This window comes from Hermetia illucens, chromosome 2 (assembly GCF_905115235.1).
Source record: "Hermetia illucens chromosome 2, iHerIll2.2.curated.20191125, whole genome shotgun sequence".
In the NCBI taxonomy this organism is placed as follows: Eukaryota; Metazoa; Arthropoda; class Insecta; order Diptera; family Stratiomyidae; genus Hermetia; species Hermetia illucens.
In genome coordinates, this window is record NC_051850.1 from 13,464,940 (window position 1) to 13,485,199 (window position 20,260).

Here is a 20,260-nt window from a genome sequence, read left to right on the forward strand (position 1 = left end):
ACTTATCGTGAACTGATTACCTAAATTGCAAGTCTATGTTTTCTTCAGAAACACTCCAAAGGTTGGTCGGAAAATGAAGAGTTTCTATGTTATGAATGGCTGTAGACGCTCAAGTAATCAGTATTGGTTTACCAGATCTATCAGGCACCGCTATTCGTGCTACGATCGACGGCTGCGTTTCACCTTACATGCTCAGTTCCGGACGGAAGTCGCTGTAAGAAAGATATCCAGAAAATAAACCAATCATGGAAGCGGAGAGGGAGGTTTTGTCTACGAAACCCAATGGTGCCAATTTTGTGGAGTGCCTTTGGTCGTCGATAACCAACGAACGTAGTACCCTTGATAGTGGAAAGTTTGGCCACTACGGTATATGATATTAGAATATGGAGGAGGGAGTGGGACAGGATGCATTGAAAAGAATTGAATGCTCCGAAAATCTGCAGCGGTAAGAGAGTAGTAGAAAGAAACAGAAGGGCACCATCTTGACAACAAATTTCTCGGAGATTTCGTTTGAAACGACCAAGCAAAAACAGCTTTCAACTCATTTGATGATAAAACAATAAAGTTCTGTGGATTTATCAAGAAGAGGAAGGACATTCACCGGCACATACATACATACAAGATGGCAGAGGATAGAAAAAAATGTGGAAGGATTGAATGAGAAGATGAATCAAGTGACACGCTCTTTCAACACAAAAAAGAGGGAAAAGAAAATTTGGAAAGGAGCCTGTAGGAATTGTTGAATGCACCAATTAGACAATCGACTCTTAAAAGCCTAAAAGGGCTGTACTCACAAAAAACAGGATATGAAGATGTTCACGAAGAGAAAATGGCCCCGCGCCTGCGAAATAAAGCATGTCTCAAATAAAAAACTTAGGGGTCTATACAATGGAGGTGGTAAGAATAGCGAAGGCCTAGCTGGCAACAAAGAAAACGGCCATGATTGCGAACAGCAGAAAAACGAACGCTACCAAAGTTTAAGTCGGCCAAAAACGGTTATTCCAAACCTAAATATAAAAAGTCTGAGGATGATGATTGAAGTCAACCTGAGCTTCAAGGCTAATTTATAATACTCCAATATTATAACGGCACGAGAATGTTGTAAGAAGCAGGCCAACGCGTTTACAAGCTTGTATACCAGAGAAAGGTGAACTCGGTTTATCCCCTGATTGCATAGTAGGAGGCGTGCAACCATTGGCAACGCAAATTCGTCAAACTTTCGTAGGGACGAAAGTGGATTAAGCAGAATAACGGGGAAACCAACTATCAGTTCCTCGCAAAACACTCGAAGCTTCCAAAGGCAGTCACTGTATCACATTGAATTGGAACATGTTCCTTAAAACTCTAATTTGGGAGACCTTCAAATGAAAGGAACACTGGCTCGTCGTTATCTCCCGCAATTATAAAAGTTCAAAAAGGATTTGACAGGAAAATATGGCAATTAGGCCTTCTAAAGGATTCTTGCTGAGTCAACTGAAGACTTTAGGTCTGCTCATGATAACATTTGAAAATCCGTTACTGACTCTTCCTGGTAAAACACAGGAGGGGGAAACCATCAACATCAGCGATAACTACACTGCAGAAATAAAAGCTTCTTGGGGAACATACCATAAGGCGAAGTTTCATAACTAGTCCTTCGGTGAAAACCACGTCACCCGCTTTTCGCAGTCTCAGTGACACATTGGTATGAATCCGACAGTCCACCGCGTCGCCATCGTATTTTCTGCGAAATCCGGAGCAGTCCTATCCCAGCCATGCTTGTCACTCGTCGATGACCTATACAATCGCGACTGAAGCCCAGCGTCAAACCAAGTCACTACAAGCATCCTAGACCATCCACGAAAATGTTAAGGCGCTGGTATCACAGCCCACATCTAGCTTTGGTTTTGGTCTTACAGCTACTATATAACACAGGTCGCCTTAGCATCCTGTAGACGTGAAGTTTATTTTTCCTGTAGAGTGGTATCATACAAATCTTTTCCAGAAATGGCTAAACTGAAACCCTGTTAAGCCAGCTAATATGAAACTGGTACCAGCTGTTGCTTACACTCCCTCGATACTCGATATTCGAACAAATGATGCATGCTGTATAACCAATTGTGGGCCCAGAGCAGGGTTTTGGTATCATGCCATCCACTGTCAAGGTTGTTCTAAAGGGCAAGGTCAAAAGGATTCACACTACCGAATGGAGTAATTGCCACTTCTGTTGGAGTAGTATTTTGACTACCCTTTAAAAAGTGGGATACAGAAACTTTAATATGGCGTCAATTGGCTATTTGTTGTTATTTTGAGGAAGAAGAGGAGATAACTTAGCATTACGTGACCTCAGCAAACTTAAAACATAGATTGTCAATAAGAGTCCTCTGTAACGAAGAGGGATTGGAAAGCTATAGTGGGTCGCGTTATCTGAAAAAAAATGTAATCAAAGGCAAAATATACAGTGTCTCGCCTATCAGCAAGCAGCGAGAAAAATGAAAGGGGCGCTATCGATGACGACAATGCATGTTCTAGGGACGGGAGGTGGCGGAAGCGGACGAGTGAGCCAATTAATTTGACAAGGCACAGTTCTATACTACACTCTATGTACTACGAGAAAAAAGTTCTTGATTTCTTAATATTTTAATAAGGACAAGTCGTTGCCATTAAATTGAGTGATCGCGAAATTTAATGGCAGCGAAACTCGGTTGAAAAATACAAAACAGTGGAGTCCGAGCAATGGTTGACAGTTTCCAAGCAGCAAAATTTGACCGCAAAAAGAGTGCAGTGCAGTGAATACCGGCAATTGAATACCTGACTTTGAAGCCTCTGTAGTAGCGACCGGGTGTGGTAAGACAAACGGAAGCGGCACCAGCTATAGCATCTAAAACATCACGACTAAAAGAAATTGTGAAGAGGTCCTCATGAAAAATCAGTGTCAAAAAGTTGTCCACATTCTAGGCAAGATTTTCTAAGGAGCAGGGATGAATCACTGGCGAGCTAAACCAGATGAACAACGTCACATATGGAGCCATTGTCAATGAATAGGGCAGGTGTATACTAAAACGACAGTAATCAAATTAACGTAACTGACCGTGTTGGGAAGCCGGAATCGCAAACAAAAGAAGCAAAGGGTATCAGGCCAAATCGATCACGCCATGCAGCAACCGACCCCACGACCTCATAACACTTTTTGAAGAATCCCGACACGCTAGTGAAAAAGAAACCTGCGGTTATCCTGGAAAACCTGGAACAACCCACTAGCGAAGCCCTTAGAGATCATATTTAACCACATACTAGATTGCGCCTCAGTAGAACCACAGGTCCATCTTGACTTGATTTATTTCAGATAATTGAGAGATATCACATCATCAGCTGCGAAGAATAATTCCTAATTCCTGGCGTTATATCTAACTAAAATCCTTCTCAGTAGACTGGATTCTCATCACAGAAGAGGAGCCCCAGGCAAATAGTCTACTATTTCTCATTTAAGGAGTGCCTGTAAGCAATGGACTATGAATTAAGGTATGGGATAAGGAATATCAGGCTCGGCAAGGCTTAATGAAGACTAAAAACCAAAGTACCCACACATTGCTTTATGCAGATGATGTTTTCCTAGCGTGTAAAAACAAAGTTGATCAAACAGAATTTTCGTTAATGGTCCTAAGGGCAGACCGACTATAAAAGACAATGAACAGAGTCTCGCGGTAATGGAGACGAAGATGTTCCATTGGACCAGTGGCCTGATACATCACGTTCAATACTTGAAAGTCGAGGAATGTGAGCTAAGTAGTAGTCCAGTGAAGCTCTGGTGGAAAGCTTTGCGTTCTACATGTTCTCTCGGTGCGACGGAACGTGCGTGAGGACCGATCGTGTTCAGTAAACACGGGGCAGACCTTGCAAGAACGAAATGAAATATTCATTTGTTCTGGCGTTAATAAGTGATCAACATGCTTCGCTTGTCCCTAGTAGGGAATTTCCTTCATGCACGTATTAGACGACGACAAAGTCCCTAATCACATCCAATATATATTTTTAAAATAATTACTTCGTAATTACAAAATGTCTTATAGCTTAGGAGCAAGGACTATCTATCCAAAAACAATACTTTATATTGTAGAAAACATTGTCGACCTTAAAACAGTGAATACTAAAATCATATCCAACGTAAGTGCTTACTTCAATTGGGCAATCGGAAGGGCTGTGGTCACTGTCGGGCCGTAGGGGCCGTAATCATTCTTGTTTTGCACCAGGGAGTTCTCAAGGCCTTTCCAACATCTAGTGTACTGCCTTCTCCACCATTGCCAACCCCAAACTTGCTGAAGGAGGGCCCCAAAGCCAGCCATCTAACCCTAGTGGTCACTAATTGTAAGGCGATTACACTTGAGGTACTATATATCGGACCCGACAACAGGCGCGGCCAACAGCCGCTGAGATATGTTTTACGGTTTTCCGCCGATCGAGAGTTATATAGGAAGGTCAGGAGGCGTTTGGAGCGACAGATGCTCCATTTGGATAAGTAGTATGCAGCCAGTCAGGAAGTCCGGAAAATCGGCTAATAGCAGGAAGTTGAGTAATTGGAGCAAACACAAATAAGGAAGGAAGCAACAGCGAGCCCTCTCCTGTAAAGTAAGAGTGAATATTTCCTTTTAGTTGATCACACCAATAAAGGAATCTACTTCGAAGCGTTCATGTTAAAATAGCGAAGAACATAGTTAGGCAAGAACAGACCAAGAAGAAGAAACTGATATGGAAGGAAGGTGGAGGAAGATACTAGAAGTAACCTCTCATAAATCCTGTAGCGTAGGGCACATAACAATTGCTGAATCCAATAGGATGCTGCCGAGGTAACACCATTATCACATCCTCGAACAATATGGAGTGGCACCGATCATGTTGGAATTGCGAGAAAGGCGTCCAGGGCAAAGGCAACTCATCAGTCGCAACTTGGGGGCTTGCCCAAGGATGAGGGTTCCGTGGACCACGATCGAGAAAGTATGTTATTTTCCAACTGGTGCGGCGGACTTAGGAAACCCTCGATTCTTATATTTTAAAATTTTAGTTAGCCTCAGCCGGCTTAGGCCTAAATTTTGTTTAATTCTTTTGTCTTCATGATAATTCATACACATGTCGTGTTTTTGAATTAGTATAAGAGAACAAATGCCAACTTGTAACCACTTCGGGCATGCTGCTCCCAGGACAGGGATGTGGCAGCGTCTAATGAGTTGCCTCTGCCCTGCATGAAACCGCAAGTCAAATACAGAAGGAACATTAGAAATCAGCGAAAGTAGATCTACCGCTCTTAGCGCGTCAGGTCAGCAGAAACCATGCTTTCTAGATATACAAACTGATCGCTTTCGATTTTCTGTCCATTTATGCAAATAGGGAGAGTAAGATGATTCGTCAGACTGAGAAACCTTGTTTTTGTTGGTGTTTATTTTCAGTTCAACTCTACTTGCCTCTGTCTTTCTAAATTCAGAGCCATTGGAAAAAGTCCATGATCCGATGAGGGAGCGAACAGATGTCATCAGCGTATTCAAGGTGTTTAAGGAAAGATGTCATCGTCTCCTCCACGTCCTCCGATCAAGGTAGCATGAAGAGTTTCACGATAACAAAAAGAAATAATATCCGCGATCTTTCGCCTTCATATCTCGTTCTAATAATAGTCATTAGTTGCTCCAGAAGGCTCGTCCTGCGTAAAATACGTCAGATACACTTCCGCTGTCAAAAGCTTTCTCGAAATCGATAAAAACAGGTGAAGTGAAGATCGAAATTCCGCACACTGTTCCAGACTGATCGTTAGGCTATTGTTGTGGTCAATGCAGAAGGATCGGAAACAGAAAACGGCCTGCTCTCTGTTGATCAAGTTTTCGAGATGTTTCTTGATGAGTTCCAAGATTATTTTAGCTATTATCTTTGCGACGGCAGGAAGCACGTAGATATCTCTTCAATTGTCATACTCGAGACGGGTGCCCTTTTTGGAATCTTAACGATCATTCCCTACTATTCTTTGAAAAAGGTTTCGAATTCACAGAATTTTCGAACGAGTGGAAGCGGCAAACCTGCAGGTGTAACGATAAATAACTCCGCCGGGAGACCGTCAACGCCATTGACTTTTCCCCGTTTGAGTGGATTGATGGCCGAAATAATTTCTCTTCTGCTTGGAGGAACACTCCATATTTACATGGTACTAGCCATTTCATCGACAAGAGAAGGAACTTCGCCAGATGTGATACGGTTAAAAGCCGCGGTGAAGAGTTCTTTTCACTTGTCGTTGTTGTTCGTCATCGTGCATGGGAAGTCGGCCGTTAATGTCCTTCCCAGGACCATCTACATGCAAGCTCTTTCGCGGTGCAGTGTACACTTCTGAAATCATTGCAGTCTGCGGCAACTTCCGCTTCACTGACCAGCGCCATAACAAATTCCCTTTTACCACGGCGCACACGACGTTGAACTTCTTGGGATTTCGCACGATATCAGAGTTCGAACACGGCACGCCCCATCAATCAAAGCGGCCAATAGAGCCTTCAATCTCTCCCGGTCCTCAATTTGTTTCCACGATTTCGCAATCAGCCAGGTCTGTTGACGCTCCTTCAGGACTTGGCCGACGACTTGTGCAGCATCCGAGAAAAAAGCATTTTTGATGGCTACCCAATACACCTCGATGTTCGCAGGCCGATTACTTAGTAAATCTGCGGTCTGATCAGCAATATAGCCTTCCAACTCAAGCGAAAACTGGATCATCAAAGTATTCGATGTTGAACTTGGCGTTTGTTTTCACAGATCTTCAAAGCAAGCTAACGTAAGCGAACATCAGAGGTCAGCGCTTCTCTTGTTTTGCACATCCAGGAGACAACTCCTAAATCTACTACTGAACGCAAAGTGGTCGATCTGATTGCTCGTACGATGTCGGTCCATTGAAACCCCAGCGACCTTACATCAGGCTCTCTTTTCAAAAAATTTGCCACCAATGACGAACCGGTGGAAGCTGCAGAAGTTCACAAACCACCCACCATTTTTATTATGGTGCCAAGACCGTGATTCCTCTTCACATATTCGAGCAAGGTGTTGTCAAAGCTCAGGATCATGTCAACTTTGGGAAGCATCCACAAGTGGGTGTAATTGCTCGCAGAAACCATCCTCCTCCACTATATTGGAAGTCTCCTCCTCTTGGACTGGAATTTTGCATTCAGAATCCTGTCAGAAATCGGCTCCCAGATCAAGAGAGCACGCCTTGTGGTAGCCGTCAGAAACAACCCAACAACGACCTCCACTTGCCTTTCCACAGTTTAAAAGCACATTCCCCTCAGTTTGACAAGAGAGTGAGGAGTGCTCTCCAGAGTCCCAGAATGCCCAGCTTATTTGGTTGGATTTTTCATTTGAGTTGGAGGAAGCGGCATTCTAAGGACCCTCGCAACCGTTGTCGAGGAGCGTGCGCACGTTCCAGAAACCAATTATAGTCCCGATTTCGACAGCCAAAAGTCGTAGCCGTGAGGGCAGTCCTCTCCGAGGCGTTGTTGATGTTTAGGTAGCAGTAAAGTATCAAAATTTGCTGTTTGCAGCTGGCAAGACTTGGAGTGTACTCATTCTTAAGCCCCAACTGACAGGACAATGGTATGAAAACGTAATTCGAGACAAGATTGGACTCAACTTCGAAAAAGTTAGGAAACGACCTTAAAAAACCAGCTGATGATGACTTGTTACGCTGGATGAGTTGGGAGCATTTTGACTCCATCCAAATAAGGCCTATGACCGACCAAAATGGCGGAATCGATCAGGACGGCCCGACCCCACTTCCGAACAGGGCAAAAGCCGAGGAAGAAGATGATGACTGACAACTTTCATTTTTTCCAGGGCAGATGCAACTCAGTAGACATTGTCTGAACTCTGCTTTTGGTAGGCCTAAATCGGCCACACTAAAGTTTTTGTTTTAGCTTGCTAAGGAGTCCCGTATCCGTCATACACTTGATACCTAAACGGACTAAGGAGAGAGAAGCTTTCTGCCCCTTTTTTGGTACCCAGGCCCTTTTTTTATAGGCTAACCCTCAATTTTTGAAAACATACGCCGGTTTCGACTTCCAAATTATGCAACAGTGTCCGAAATTCAAGCTTTTATGGGACATGGTCTGGTATTTCGTTAGGTTCCAAGGCTCAGTAATCGCTGGGCTATAGACCCAATTGATAATCTCAGCAAATCTGGCAAAAACAAACTGAACTCCACAGTCTGCCTTGCCCCCTTCCTCAGTCACATAATGCAAATTTCTGGAAAATACCAGTGACCCACTTTCGCCAGTCTTATCTGTCCGGGTCTGTCCTTATCAAATCCAACTGAACTCGCCGAAACGCGACTTCAAATCAGACCAAAAACTCCGTACACTTAGTGCCTCACCCAAACAAAAACAAAATCGACTTCAAGCAGTCAACAAAGAAGCGAATACCCTTCAGTGGCGCCGCTGCTGGATGCTTCGCTCGCGACCAGAACAGCTGGTCTCACCGGTTTGCCTGGAAAGTAGGTCCGACCAGCGGCAACCGGTCCCTGAGCCACTTCAGCGGGTTCCATTCTCTGGACCCAAAAACCAACTCGAATTGTTCTAAATTAGATTTGGTGCGAGAAATAAAGCAAAACCGCGACAGACACTTCCTCGTTAAATCGAAGGACGAGTGTTGGCTTTTGCGGTTCGAGGTCGAGCGAGCGCTCGGGGCGCTTGCTTCAAGTTCTGGCCAGCTGTTCAGAGAAGGTAATTTGGGTCTACGCCAGATGATATGGGGCAGCTGCGGAGCCGGATTGCTTCCAGCCGAGAGAAGACGCGCCATTGACTGCGAGGTAAGGACGTTTGCAGATTGAGAAGTGAATGGACAACACACGGATGTCCTTGGACGGCGACGGGGGTGGTTGATACCTTGAAGGACGTCAGCCAGTCTGCCCACACCGCAGGGAAGACGACCCCATCCCACCGCCCGGTAGCCTAGGCAAACTCTTCGATTCTACTCACATTCAATGGATCGGCGACTGCGAAATTCCCACCTCGCTGCTTCCGGTGGCTTGACACGGATCGATGATGGGTTTTTCTCGAAGCGCACACGGCACACACTCCCGACAACTCTTCACACTTCACCTGACACTGCACTTTCCCGACTTTTCCAATCTGCTCTGCTTTCCGCGCGACTGGCCAACTGCCCGTTGCACTTTACCGCCTCTTGCAAATCCACCGCTCGCCCGGAGGACAACTTGTTTCGCGGTGACGCACACGAAATTGCGGCAAATGAACTTGAACGCAAAATTCGGCAAAACACCAAAAATCCAAGCAAACGCAACTGTCAAATTGACGCTTCTGCCGACCTGGACTCTGAGGCTTTTCTCGGCGTTTTCCGCTCGGTTGCGAGTCAAATCAGCGCGACGGCACTGGCGGCGACGTTTTTCCTCAGTTTTTCCAACCTTCCGGAGACTTTTCCTGTGCAACGCAAATATCCCAGGCGGAATTACATCACTCGCGGATAGCGCGACTCTGTTTCCTTGGACGAGCTCGCGAACGTTCTGGCGATCTTGAATTGGCGAATTTTCACTGTGGCAACTCGTTACGGCGGGCACGGGAGAAAGAAAATCGCGGAAACGCTGGTTTGCAACTGAACTCGAGATTGGATTGCGAGCAAGGAGGCGACAATTCACACAGAGAACGCTCGCACAACCTCCCACGGCGACGTCAACTTTTCGACAGACGGCACCGAGCCAAACGCCAACAAACGTCAAGTGCGGGCAGCAACGACGCAACGCGATGGAGTGCGATCGGAACGTGATGGCAGTCCAATTGGAACCGAAGTCGAGTTTGCAGTCTGCAAATGGGCATAACAACATGTGAATGAATGGAAACGGAACACCACCTGTATGAGGGGAGAGGATTTTATGAACATATCCAATTCGACTGCAAAGCCTAAGAGAGTAAAATCCAGTAAGAGAGCTTCCAGGGAAATGACAGGTTGACGATGCTTATTGGATCGGTTGCTCAGGTAGAAGAAGAGCTATCAGCTGTTGGTGTCTGTCTTGTTTGTTGCAATTTTACAGGGGCAGGGCTGGTAAATAGTATCGAGGAAATCAGTTTTAATTCCAATTCTAAAGATAAAATTGAATAATTTAATCTTTAAAAAGAAGCATAAAGACAGTCTGATCCAAAATTATTTTCAAGGCGAAAATCACTCCGGGAAATCTTGAATCAATTTTAATTTTATTTCGCTTTTTTGGATTTAATTTAAATCCAAAAATTACCATAGCATCGTTTGCCTGTTGACAGCCTGGTCTGATTATGCTTCAAGTTAAGGTTGCATAATTCGGCACGTCCTCCTCGCGATGGCTGCTGGAAACCATTTTCGGACGGGCAAAGACTGTGTAGGGCCGAGCAGGGAGTAGACTCATTCAATTGACGAAGATCTGTTTGCTTGCTGGTCATGGATTTGGCGGGGGGTTGAGTCGAAACAACAGCCCGGGGATCGTTCTCCTTGCTCTGGAGAAGGTGTTAGCGGGATCCCAAGCTAAGGTGGAACAGCATACATAAAATGAGGGACTTTGACTTTAATATGCGAACTCTAAATACAGTGGCCACCTTCAGTTTCAAATTACACCCTTACCCTGATGGCCGGGCTAGCCAGGGTGGACGATAGAAGAAGTCCTGGTGATGCCAAGCGCTTCATCAAAGGATGAGTTGCTGGCATCCAGTCAGAATGCAACAGAGGTCGAGGGCAGTTCAGTCGGTGCCAAACGTAGCACCCCTGAGCTGAAATCAACCGTAGGGACCTCCCGGAGCGAGCCGGCAGACGAACTAGTGGTTTCCTGCCTGGAATCCATTGCCATCAAGCTGAGTGTAGCGAGTAACATAACATAGTCCTCCTAACCCGAAACCATCGACATCGGAGCCTTTCAAAAGCAAGGGCTGACGACAATGTCGGTCACCGGAAAACGGGTAAAAAGCCATGGTCCACTGGAGTCCTGCTCAAGAGCCGGTACCAGAAGGTCATACATATTCTGTCGAAGAGCGGGATGAAAAGGACCTCGTCAAACACCAGTAGATCATTGAAGAAAATAACAGCAAACATGAAGCCCACTGCTTTCGAACGCATCTCCTGGATGGCAAAGGCGAACACACGGGATTCAACCCTTACTTCGAAGTGGCCCGCAGCTTCCGCGTTATAACATGTGAGGAACGATTTTCCAGAGCCTTTCGCGATTCGTGCGCAGCTAAGATCAGTAACGCCTGAGAGGGCGTAAATTTCAAAGTCATCCCCTACGATGAGATCCCAAGAAAACCGATCGCTCGCAACTGCTTGCCGAAAATCTGCATAGATAAGAACAAGCTCGTTCAACCCTCGTGCTTCAAAACCCCAGGATTTTCATGGACGATTGGGTAGTTTTCAAAGAGGAGGAACCCCAGGCAAACAATCCTTCCATCCTTTTCTGCCCTGTATAAAGGGAAATCTATGGTAGAAAAAGAAGACGAGGCAGACCCTGCCTGAGATGGAGCGGTGGCGTAGGTCAGGACGCCAGACAGCCTTCAGGGATATCGAATTGGTCGACCTTGGCGCACAACCGGGATGTCTGGAGTTCCTTATTAAGGCAAACCTAGACCGGATAGCGGTTGTTGCGCCGTTGATGATGATGATAAATCGAAGTTCCCTAGAGGAAGTGGAAACCGTAAACTACAAAGTGCAGTTCGGAGTCAGGAACGCAAAGGTGAGAGGGTTCCGCCTTGCGAAACCAAACGACAACCTCGAAACCAAACGTCGACGCCGTCAATGAGCTATTGGAGGAGATGAGAATAGACGGTCTGACGGGGACTGTCGAACCCCTCTACGCAAGCAGATCTTACTGAGGGTAGTTCAGATAAATCTGGGGCACTTGAAGTGCGCCTCAGCTAATCTGCTGTTCTTACTCCTAGAGGAAGACATCGACGTTGCACTAATACAGAACTTTTGGATCGGAGGTAACCGAACCATCAAAGGGCTCCAGCACAAGAGACGCTGATCAGGAGAGACCTAGAGGAAGCATCCTCACGAGGAAGAGTCTGCACGCTTTTTTGTTTCCGAACCTGAGTTCCAGTGAACTAGTCCTGACGAACTGATACAGGCGGGAGTGGAGAACGTGTATATTTCCTCGGCTTAAATGGCTTACGACCAGGGGTCGTGCAAATTTTCAATTTTTCTCGATTTCGGCCAGGTCTCCCGACCCCCGATTTTCCGCGATATCTTGCGGCATCTCCCGGCATCGTAGCGTGAACATTCTTGCATTTGGTGAATCTAGGCCGCTTCCTCGTTCGGGTACCGGTTAGGTTGACGGCATTGTACGGGCATTGTTCCCCAGACATCCTGTACGAGTTGATGTTAATAGCGCGGAAAGTGTCGAGGATTGCCCCTTTTTCACAATGAGAGAGCTCGATGAAGCGGTTCTCATTATGAATAACAAGAAGGCGCTAGGGCCTGATCGCATCCCGGTGGAAGTTCACAAACAAGTGTTCCGCCAACGGCCAGAATTGCTGCTTAAGGTGTTCAACGCTTGCTTGAAAGAGGGCATCTTTCCTTGTCGATAGAAAGTGGCCAGACTCACGCTGATCCCGTCTGCATACCGACCGCTGTGTATGTTTGACACGGCCGGGAAAGTGCTCGAGGAGCTCATCAGGAGTAGACAGTTCGGGTTCAGACCAGGGAGATCCACAGTGCTATTATGGAGGTCGTTGATGCAGTTCATCGAGCCGAGGCACACAGCCGCCGATTTCGATGGATGGCGCTCCTCATAACGCTTGATTTCAGAAATGCCTAAAATTCCGTAAGATGGACTGAGATGCTAGGCACATTAGAGAACTCATTCCACGTGCCGAGCTATTTCTTGCGGATATTTTGAGGGATTATCTTAAAGACCGCTTCTAGCTCTATGAGACGCTAGAGGGTCAAAGGAGGATGGAAATCACGTCGGGAGTAGCACAGGGATCCATTCTAGGGCCGGACCTCTGGAACATTTCCTACGAGTCTGCTGAGACTCGATATGCCCGAAGAGTCGCGCCTGGTCGGTTATTCAGACGACGTTGCGGCAATTGTTGCCGGACGTACTGATGGATGCTCACGGTTTCAGCCTTGCGCTGGAAAAAACCGAAGTAGCCATCTTGACCAGAAGGAGAATTCCGATCCTGGGTCCCATATCGATCGGCGAGTTGACTATAGTCAAAATCGGTGGTTAAATATTGGGTTGGGAAAAAAGAAACGTCGCATTTGTGATCGAAATTTGACGCTTTATTTAACATACTTAGAATTATCCGATTTAAGTCAAATATGCGTTTTGATCGCAAACTTGTTGCCATTTAGAAGGCAAATTTATTATCCTCCCCCCCCCACCCCCCCCCCCCCCCTCTTATTTGCAAAAAACTCAGACAGCCAGTTTTCGCAAGCCTTTTTTTGAGGCCAACTTAGTAGCACCAAGAGCGTTTTGCATGGACCGGAAGAGATGGTAATCACTTGGTGCCAGGTCCGGACTATACGGTGGGTGCGATAGGACATCCCATCCGAGCTCCTGTAGTTTCTGGCGGGTCATCAAAGATGTGTGACGCCGAGCGTTGTCCTGGTGGAACACAACTACGTTCCTATTGACCAATTCTGGCCGCTTCTGGTCAACCGCCTGCTTCAAACGGTCGAGTTGCTTACAGTAGAGGACCGAATTGAGGGTCTGCCCATAGTTGAGCAGCTCATAGTGGATGAGTCCCCATCAAACACACAACAAAACCTTCCTAGCCGTCAAGCCGGGTTTGGCGATGGTTTGGGCCGGCTCGCCGCGCTTCGACCACGATCTTTTTCGGTTGAGATTGTCGTACGCGATCCACTTTTCATCACCAGTCACCATCTGCTTCAAAAATGGATCGAATTCGTTCCGTTTCAGCAGTGCATCATCCAGCTTTTTTGGAATCCAATCCTCTTCCAATGCTCTGTGCCCCCACATCCGTTGTTTCGCCATAGATCTAATCGAATTAGTCTATGAGTTGCTCTCATTGCAGTGCTTTGGATAAATATATCCACGTTTCAAGATCCCAATCAACAGCAAGCACAGCCACGTCATCAGCATGAGCTTGAGCGTGTATTGGCAAATTTTGCAGTTCGCATAGTAGTGAGTCGATCAGCATACTCCACAGAAGTGGCGAAAGCACACCTCCTTGGGGGCAGCCCGTCGTTGCTTCTGCAGTCAGGTAGTAATTAAAGTATCATCAGCACCATGCGCTCTGGTGGCATCACAAAGTTTTTAAAAAGGCGTACAGTCAAAAGCCCCTTCAATGTCCACGAACACCCCCGCTCGCGTACTCACCATTCAAAGTTGCATCCTTTATCTTTGTGACCAAAGAATGAAGAGCAGACTCACAGGACTTTTCACGTTGGTAAGCATGTTGGTTTTCACTAAGTGGGTGTGACCTAAGTGCGTTTCCGCGATTGTGACGCTCCACCAGTCTCTCCAAACCTTTCAGCGAGAATAAAGTCAAGCTGACCTGTCTGAAGTTCTTTGGATTAGAATAGTCATCTTTCTCATGTTTCGGTATGAAAACTACCTTAACCTGTTGCCAAGAGGAAGGCACGTAGCCCAGAACAAGGCATCTTCGAAAAATATTTCTTAGAGGTCGCTCTAAATGCTCCATACCCTCCTTTAGCATTGCCGGATAGATGCCATCTATGCCAGGTGCTTTGAAATGTTCAAAGGACAGTATGGAAGCTCTTACCTTTTCATGGGTAACAGCCGCTTTCGTCGGGTTTTCTAAGAGAATCCAACTTGGCCGACTCATCCCTTTTTAAGGACTCTGTACAGCCTTGAAGTCTGTCTTTCGCCTTCCAGTTCCTCACAGTACGCTCTAAAGGAGTCTTGTTTCGAACACCTGACGAGTCTCTTATATTCACGCTGTAAGGTCCTGGAATTTAACCAGTTTTCGTTCTTATTACTTTTGCAAGCTCAGTTCAGAAGTCGCCTGGTTGATTTCCTGAGTTTTTGCAGTTCTAGGTTCCACCAAGAAACCGTTTTGGCCTCGGCAAATAGGACAAGCCTCTTCATAGCACTGTAAAAGTGTGCAGTTCAGAGTTTTCAATTCATCTTCCAGCGCCAAAGGAGTCCTTAGTCGCCTAGGAGACTGTACTTTATTGCCAAGAAGTTCATCGAACTTTGCCCAATCCATTTTTCTAGGGTTCCGTCTTTGTACTGCAGACTGTTCGCCCGCAATAGTCAGATTGAATTCTAGATTTTGGGTGATCTGACAGTGAGACCTCGTCTAGCACTCGCCAGTGTGTAATCAACTCTAACAATTTTGAGGTACAGATTGTTAGGTCAATTACTTCGCTTCTTCTCGGTCCCACGAACGTAGGGGCGCACCCTACGTTTGCGGTCATAAGACCAGCTGAAGTGATGAAATCAAATAGCTTCTCCCCTCTTGGATTGCATTTGCTACTGCCCCAACAAATACGTTGAGCATTCGCATCGCATCCTATTAAGAGCTCGAGACCACTTGATTCTGCATACGCCACCAGATCCCTAAGCTCTTGCGTCGGTGGAGGATACAAAGAATCATAGAGTAAATAAGCGGAGGCAACTATGATGTTTTCCCTCTCGCCATCATTGTTCTTCGCTCTCAAAATGGAGATGATGCCCTACAGTTTCCTGATATGACTGAATTTCAGTCTATATAGGAAAAAGTGGAGCACCATATGGTGACTTCCCCTGAGCACATTCAAACAATTTTGGTCCAGTTCGAATACCAAGTTGACACCCTCTACGTTTGTAGATTTGTCCTTCCTGGCATTCATGAACTTTACCTTCCAGTGTCCAAAGTCCATGCCCGGATTCTGTTCACCCAACATGCGGATGATGTCCTCTGCCTTCCTTCGAAGGCCCGGTAGCCAACATCCGACATGGTCTGTCCTGCGTAGCTCAGTGTTCACAATAGTGAACTTGGGCCGACCGCCGGAACTCAAATTTGGGATTACCTGCTGGAGCCACTTTAAGGCAGCCTCGTCAGTGCACTCCAAATGGAAAAGCCCATCACGAAAACCTTGATTGTTAAATCGTGGCTTCGTTCCAGGCTCCAGCATTTTTTTCCACAGGCATTCCCGGAGGATGGTAAATTGTCCTTCTAACATTTTGCCATCCTTGGAGAAAACTCCAGCGGCAGCAGTCAGAACAGAGGTTGCAGTTTGCGCATACGCCATCTTCCTTCCCGCCTTCGTGTTCGTATTCCTGTGGGAGGGGCCAGCTTCATTGACATCTCTCTCGCTGATTTGATCACCTCCCGGCACACCGGGCCTAATCCCCGCGAGACGCGAGGATGTAAGCCCTGGTGCGGAGCAGATGTGTCGGTCTTACGCTTCTTGCGCGCATTTTTGACTGGTTCGCCACATATATTTTTCACCCCTTATCTGCAACTTTCCATACTTCTCTAAACCAACGTATCAACATTGAAAATAAAACACAATTTTTTTTTTTTAATAAAATGTTTCTTCTTATTTTCTTTAAATTATGTTTTTGATTTCTTATTCCATAAACACATGTTTTTTTTTTCTGTTTTCCATTTCAAATCATGTAAATATATATTTAAGATGTATATAATTATTTATAATATTTTGTATGTAATGTTGCATGTGTATAATCATTAAAATTAGCAAAAATCACATATCATTGCACATTTACATAGCAAATATTCCTCCTCCTTCTCACAAAATCATTTCGTATAGAACTATATATTGTTTTCCCCATTTTCATAATATCTTATCGTGTAAACGTTGTTTTTTAATTGATAGCATTTTGCATTTTGCATTTTATCTCGTGCCTTTTTCTTTTTTCAACTTTTCTTAAGCTTCTATTCCACAATATCATCATTTTTGTTTTTATTCTGCTAACTTATTCGGTAATTTACATATCAAATGTTTGAGTGTTTTCTCCATTGATGTTTTCAATTTTTCTGTTGCTGTTTTAGTATGCTTGCATGTGAAAAATTATTGTTACGCGGTAATTACACTAGGATATTAACTACTTAATCTTAAACGTTGTATTTACATAAATTAGTTTGTTTTCCTCTATTTTTTGTATTACTTTTAAAAATCGAAAGCAATATAACGTGGATAAAAATCAATATAAACGGAAATATTACGGCATTTGAGACATTTTACATCTAATCTTGCTACGGGAGGGATGAACAATAAACAGATAGAACGTGTGATGTAGCATGCTGAGAGTAGGAAACTTATTTCGACTATAAAACAATAGTAACATAGGAAACCTAAATTAGTAGCTAAATTAACATAAATCGTATAAATTAGGCCTTTTTCAAAGGCTAGCGGCGTGACTTTGTAAGATATTTCAACTTCAAGTGGAAGATACGTGATGTCACATTGTTTTATCAGAGTTCGCCACGCTTGAATGAATCTCATTCAAGGGTGAAGCGTAGCAGTTTGCTTTATTTGTAAGAACGTATCCGTAACGTGTATAAATAATTTCCTTGCGTAATAACCTCTAGCTAAATTGTTTAGTTCTTAGCTACAGTTTGTTGTATTTTATAAATAAGATGAACAGCACGGATAAGGCCGAACTTTCAATAAATTACTTATTTTTGTAAATCTACGTGTATAGTTGACGTTTTTTTCTTCAGATTTTTCTTCTCACTATTCTGTGTTTCGATACATAACTTATTCGCAGATAATTGATTCTTGTATTGCGATATAGTAAATAAAAGTATAAAATTAATAAAATCTTAAAGCGGAAACTTAAGATTAATTCATCCTAAAAATGTTACAATTAAACTATTTACATTTACGAATAACTCGATTCATATCTACGATTATTTTCTACTACGTTTAAAACATGTCAGCCCCCATCCTTCATTTTGGCTTTCTATTCGCGTCCTATTATCTGATTTCAATCGAATTCGTTCAAAAAACCAGTCCAGATTGCATCTAAACATTCAAAATGCTCTTCTGTTTCGCTTAAATAGTTTCTCCAAAAATAAATTTGATATTTACAAGGGCATAGTCTAGATCGACTCAATTTTATCCAATTCATGCAGTCATTTGTAGGGCGAACTTGCCCGAGCAGATTTATCTTATTTCTGTTCTGATAGTGCTAATTTTATGGTTACTTAGATAAGTATGTATGTACGTATGCAATTTGAAGTTCATTGGTTGGTAATCGTTTGATTGGTATGTTTATATGGTGGAGAAGGACAAGAGCATAAGAGATTATAAATTATTCGTTACTTCGTGTGTATTTACAAAGCCAGAAGTGACTTATTTCGTTTAGAAAGTACCTAATTAGACCGATAAAACCGTTCAGTGTTCTTTATATGTACAGAGTTTTTTTACTTTTGTTGCGTTCTTAATCTAGTTTGAAATGTTGTAGAAATGCTGACAAATTAAGATTATCTTTCAAGACATGTTGCTGTCCTATATTCATAGAAATTGAGCTGGTTTGGTTTCTCCTAATCGATTGCTATTATTTTTCAACTGCGTGTTTTTGAGATAGTTAATAGTAGTTAAAATCGTAAAATCAAAATGAATTGTACAGAAATCCCGATTCCCTTATTTCTAAGAGTCGCGCTTGTTACCTTTTGATATCTGTGGACTTGCCATTCACTCACTTAACCCCTTTTGTAGTCAGCGCAAATGTGAGATAAAATATCTAAATTGTAAGTTTGCTAGGTCACTAATTTTTTGAAAGAGATAGATTTCATTTATTGGACTTTCACTCAGTTCGCAATAAAAAACTTTCCAGTGAATATCTGTAGCAGAAAGTGCAGTTTTTAGGAAATAAATTGATACATGTTTTTGAGGTGCGAGACTGGGAGCGTTTGGTGCAACTACATCAATTTTTTTTTTTTGAAATTGGACTCTCGGATATAATATGTCTCTGTTAGCGAAAAGCTTTAACGACACATTGAAAGGCGTATTGTCTCTGCTGTGTCATAAGAGTACTCTAATCCGGGAAAATTTCGAACGATGTGCTAAATGAACGCACTGTCCAGAAGTGACAGTGGGTAGGTCACACTTTCAGAAAGGACATCAAATCCATTGTTGGCTATGCCATGCAATGGGGATCCACTCTCGTAGAGTGGACGACGGTCGCTACAGAAACACGTCGTGCAAAACAAAAGAAGAGGATCTTGGGGACACCTGGAATTAGCGGATATTGAAGAAAGATAAATTAACTGTTGCTGAACAATCAGAGCGGTTCAATCTACACCGTAGAAAAATCCGATTCCTGGGTTATGTTGTGAAATTTAATAATAATCGTTGGCACAACAATCCATATTGGAACATGGCCTTGAAGTGTATTAGAGCATTTCATTCAAGACCGTAACGTACACTACAGGATAGCGCTGTAGGAGGCAATGTGGTTAGAATTGCGCTCGCCCGATATTATTACCCTGATTTCATTCAGGTGCAGCTGAGTCGACTGGTATCACTGCCATCAGTGAGATTTGAACCGTGTCCTTCTGTACGACAGCCTTGTACTCTAACCACTCAGCTATCTGGACATAGTTGTCAAATATGATTGCAGAAAATTCTCCAGGAATTATTAGTCAGAAATAAGAAAAACCGTTTGAACATTTCACAATTGAACAGACCATAATTGGAGGGTTTTGTTCCCTATTTGATTACAGAGGGTGACGAATGGGTTCTGTATAAAAATGTTAAACGCCACAGATCCGTTTGCTAGAAGAACGAAACAACGTCACCAAGAGCAGGATTGAAAGGTTTTATTGTCTGTCTGGTGGAATATTCGAGGGATTATCCACTTGGACCGAATCTTAACAGGGGAAGTGTACTCTGCCCAGCTAGAATCTTACGTTGCCAGTATGTAATAAACCACGAAGGAAACTATGTATTAGATTAAAAATGCAAATATATTTTTAAGCGAAGAAAAACCAAAGCACACCTTCTCCTAGAAAAGGTGGACCAGCTAGAAATTTACATAAGCGATTGACATTCACTCAAATTTCGAAAAAAAAAACTCCGGGCTCTGTGGGAATCATCCCTTTTCTCCCCTCTCTCGATAAGCATGTATGAATGACCCTACCTAGACCCCATATATCATGCGCAATGACGCACGAACTGCTAACGTCGGGATTTAAAATTCTACCGTATCCACTGTGTTTTACTCGTGTTTCTTAAACGGACTACCACGTTTTCCGCAGTCTGGAATCGTTTTGTTTGGAGAAGGTTTTTCCAAATCGAACAGCAGTCTTTGAAGAACTTTCACTGTTCAAAAATCAAGCCTTTTATAAAAAAGGTA

General features: G+C 44.0%; 1 protein-coding gene across 1 annotated transcript in view; it reads right to left on the bottom strand.

Annotated features, from left to right (window-relative positions):
* LOC119647974 (E3 ubiquitin-protein ligase AMFR-like) overlaps positions 1 to 9,728 on the bottom strand; it is a 175,838-nt gene extending 166,110 nt beyond the window's left edge. Inside the window, exon 1 of the mRNA XM_038049346.1 lies at positions 8,970 to 9,728. The gene's annotated coding sequence lies outside the window, so the exon portion shown is untranslated. The remainder of the gene's footprint in view (positions 1 to 8,969) is intronic.
* Between the last annotated feature and the right edge of the window lie 10,532 nt (positions 9,729 to 20,260).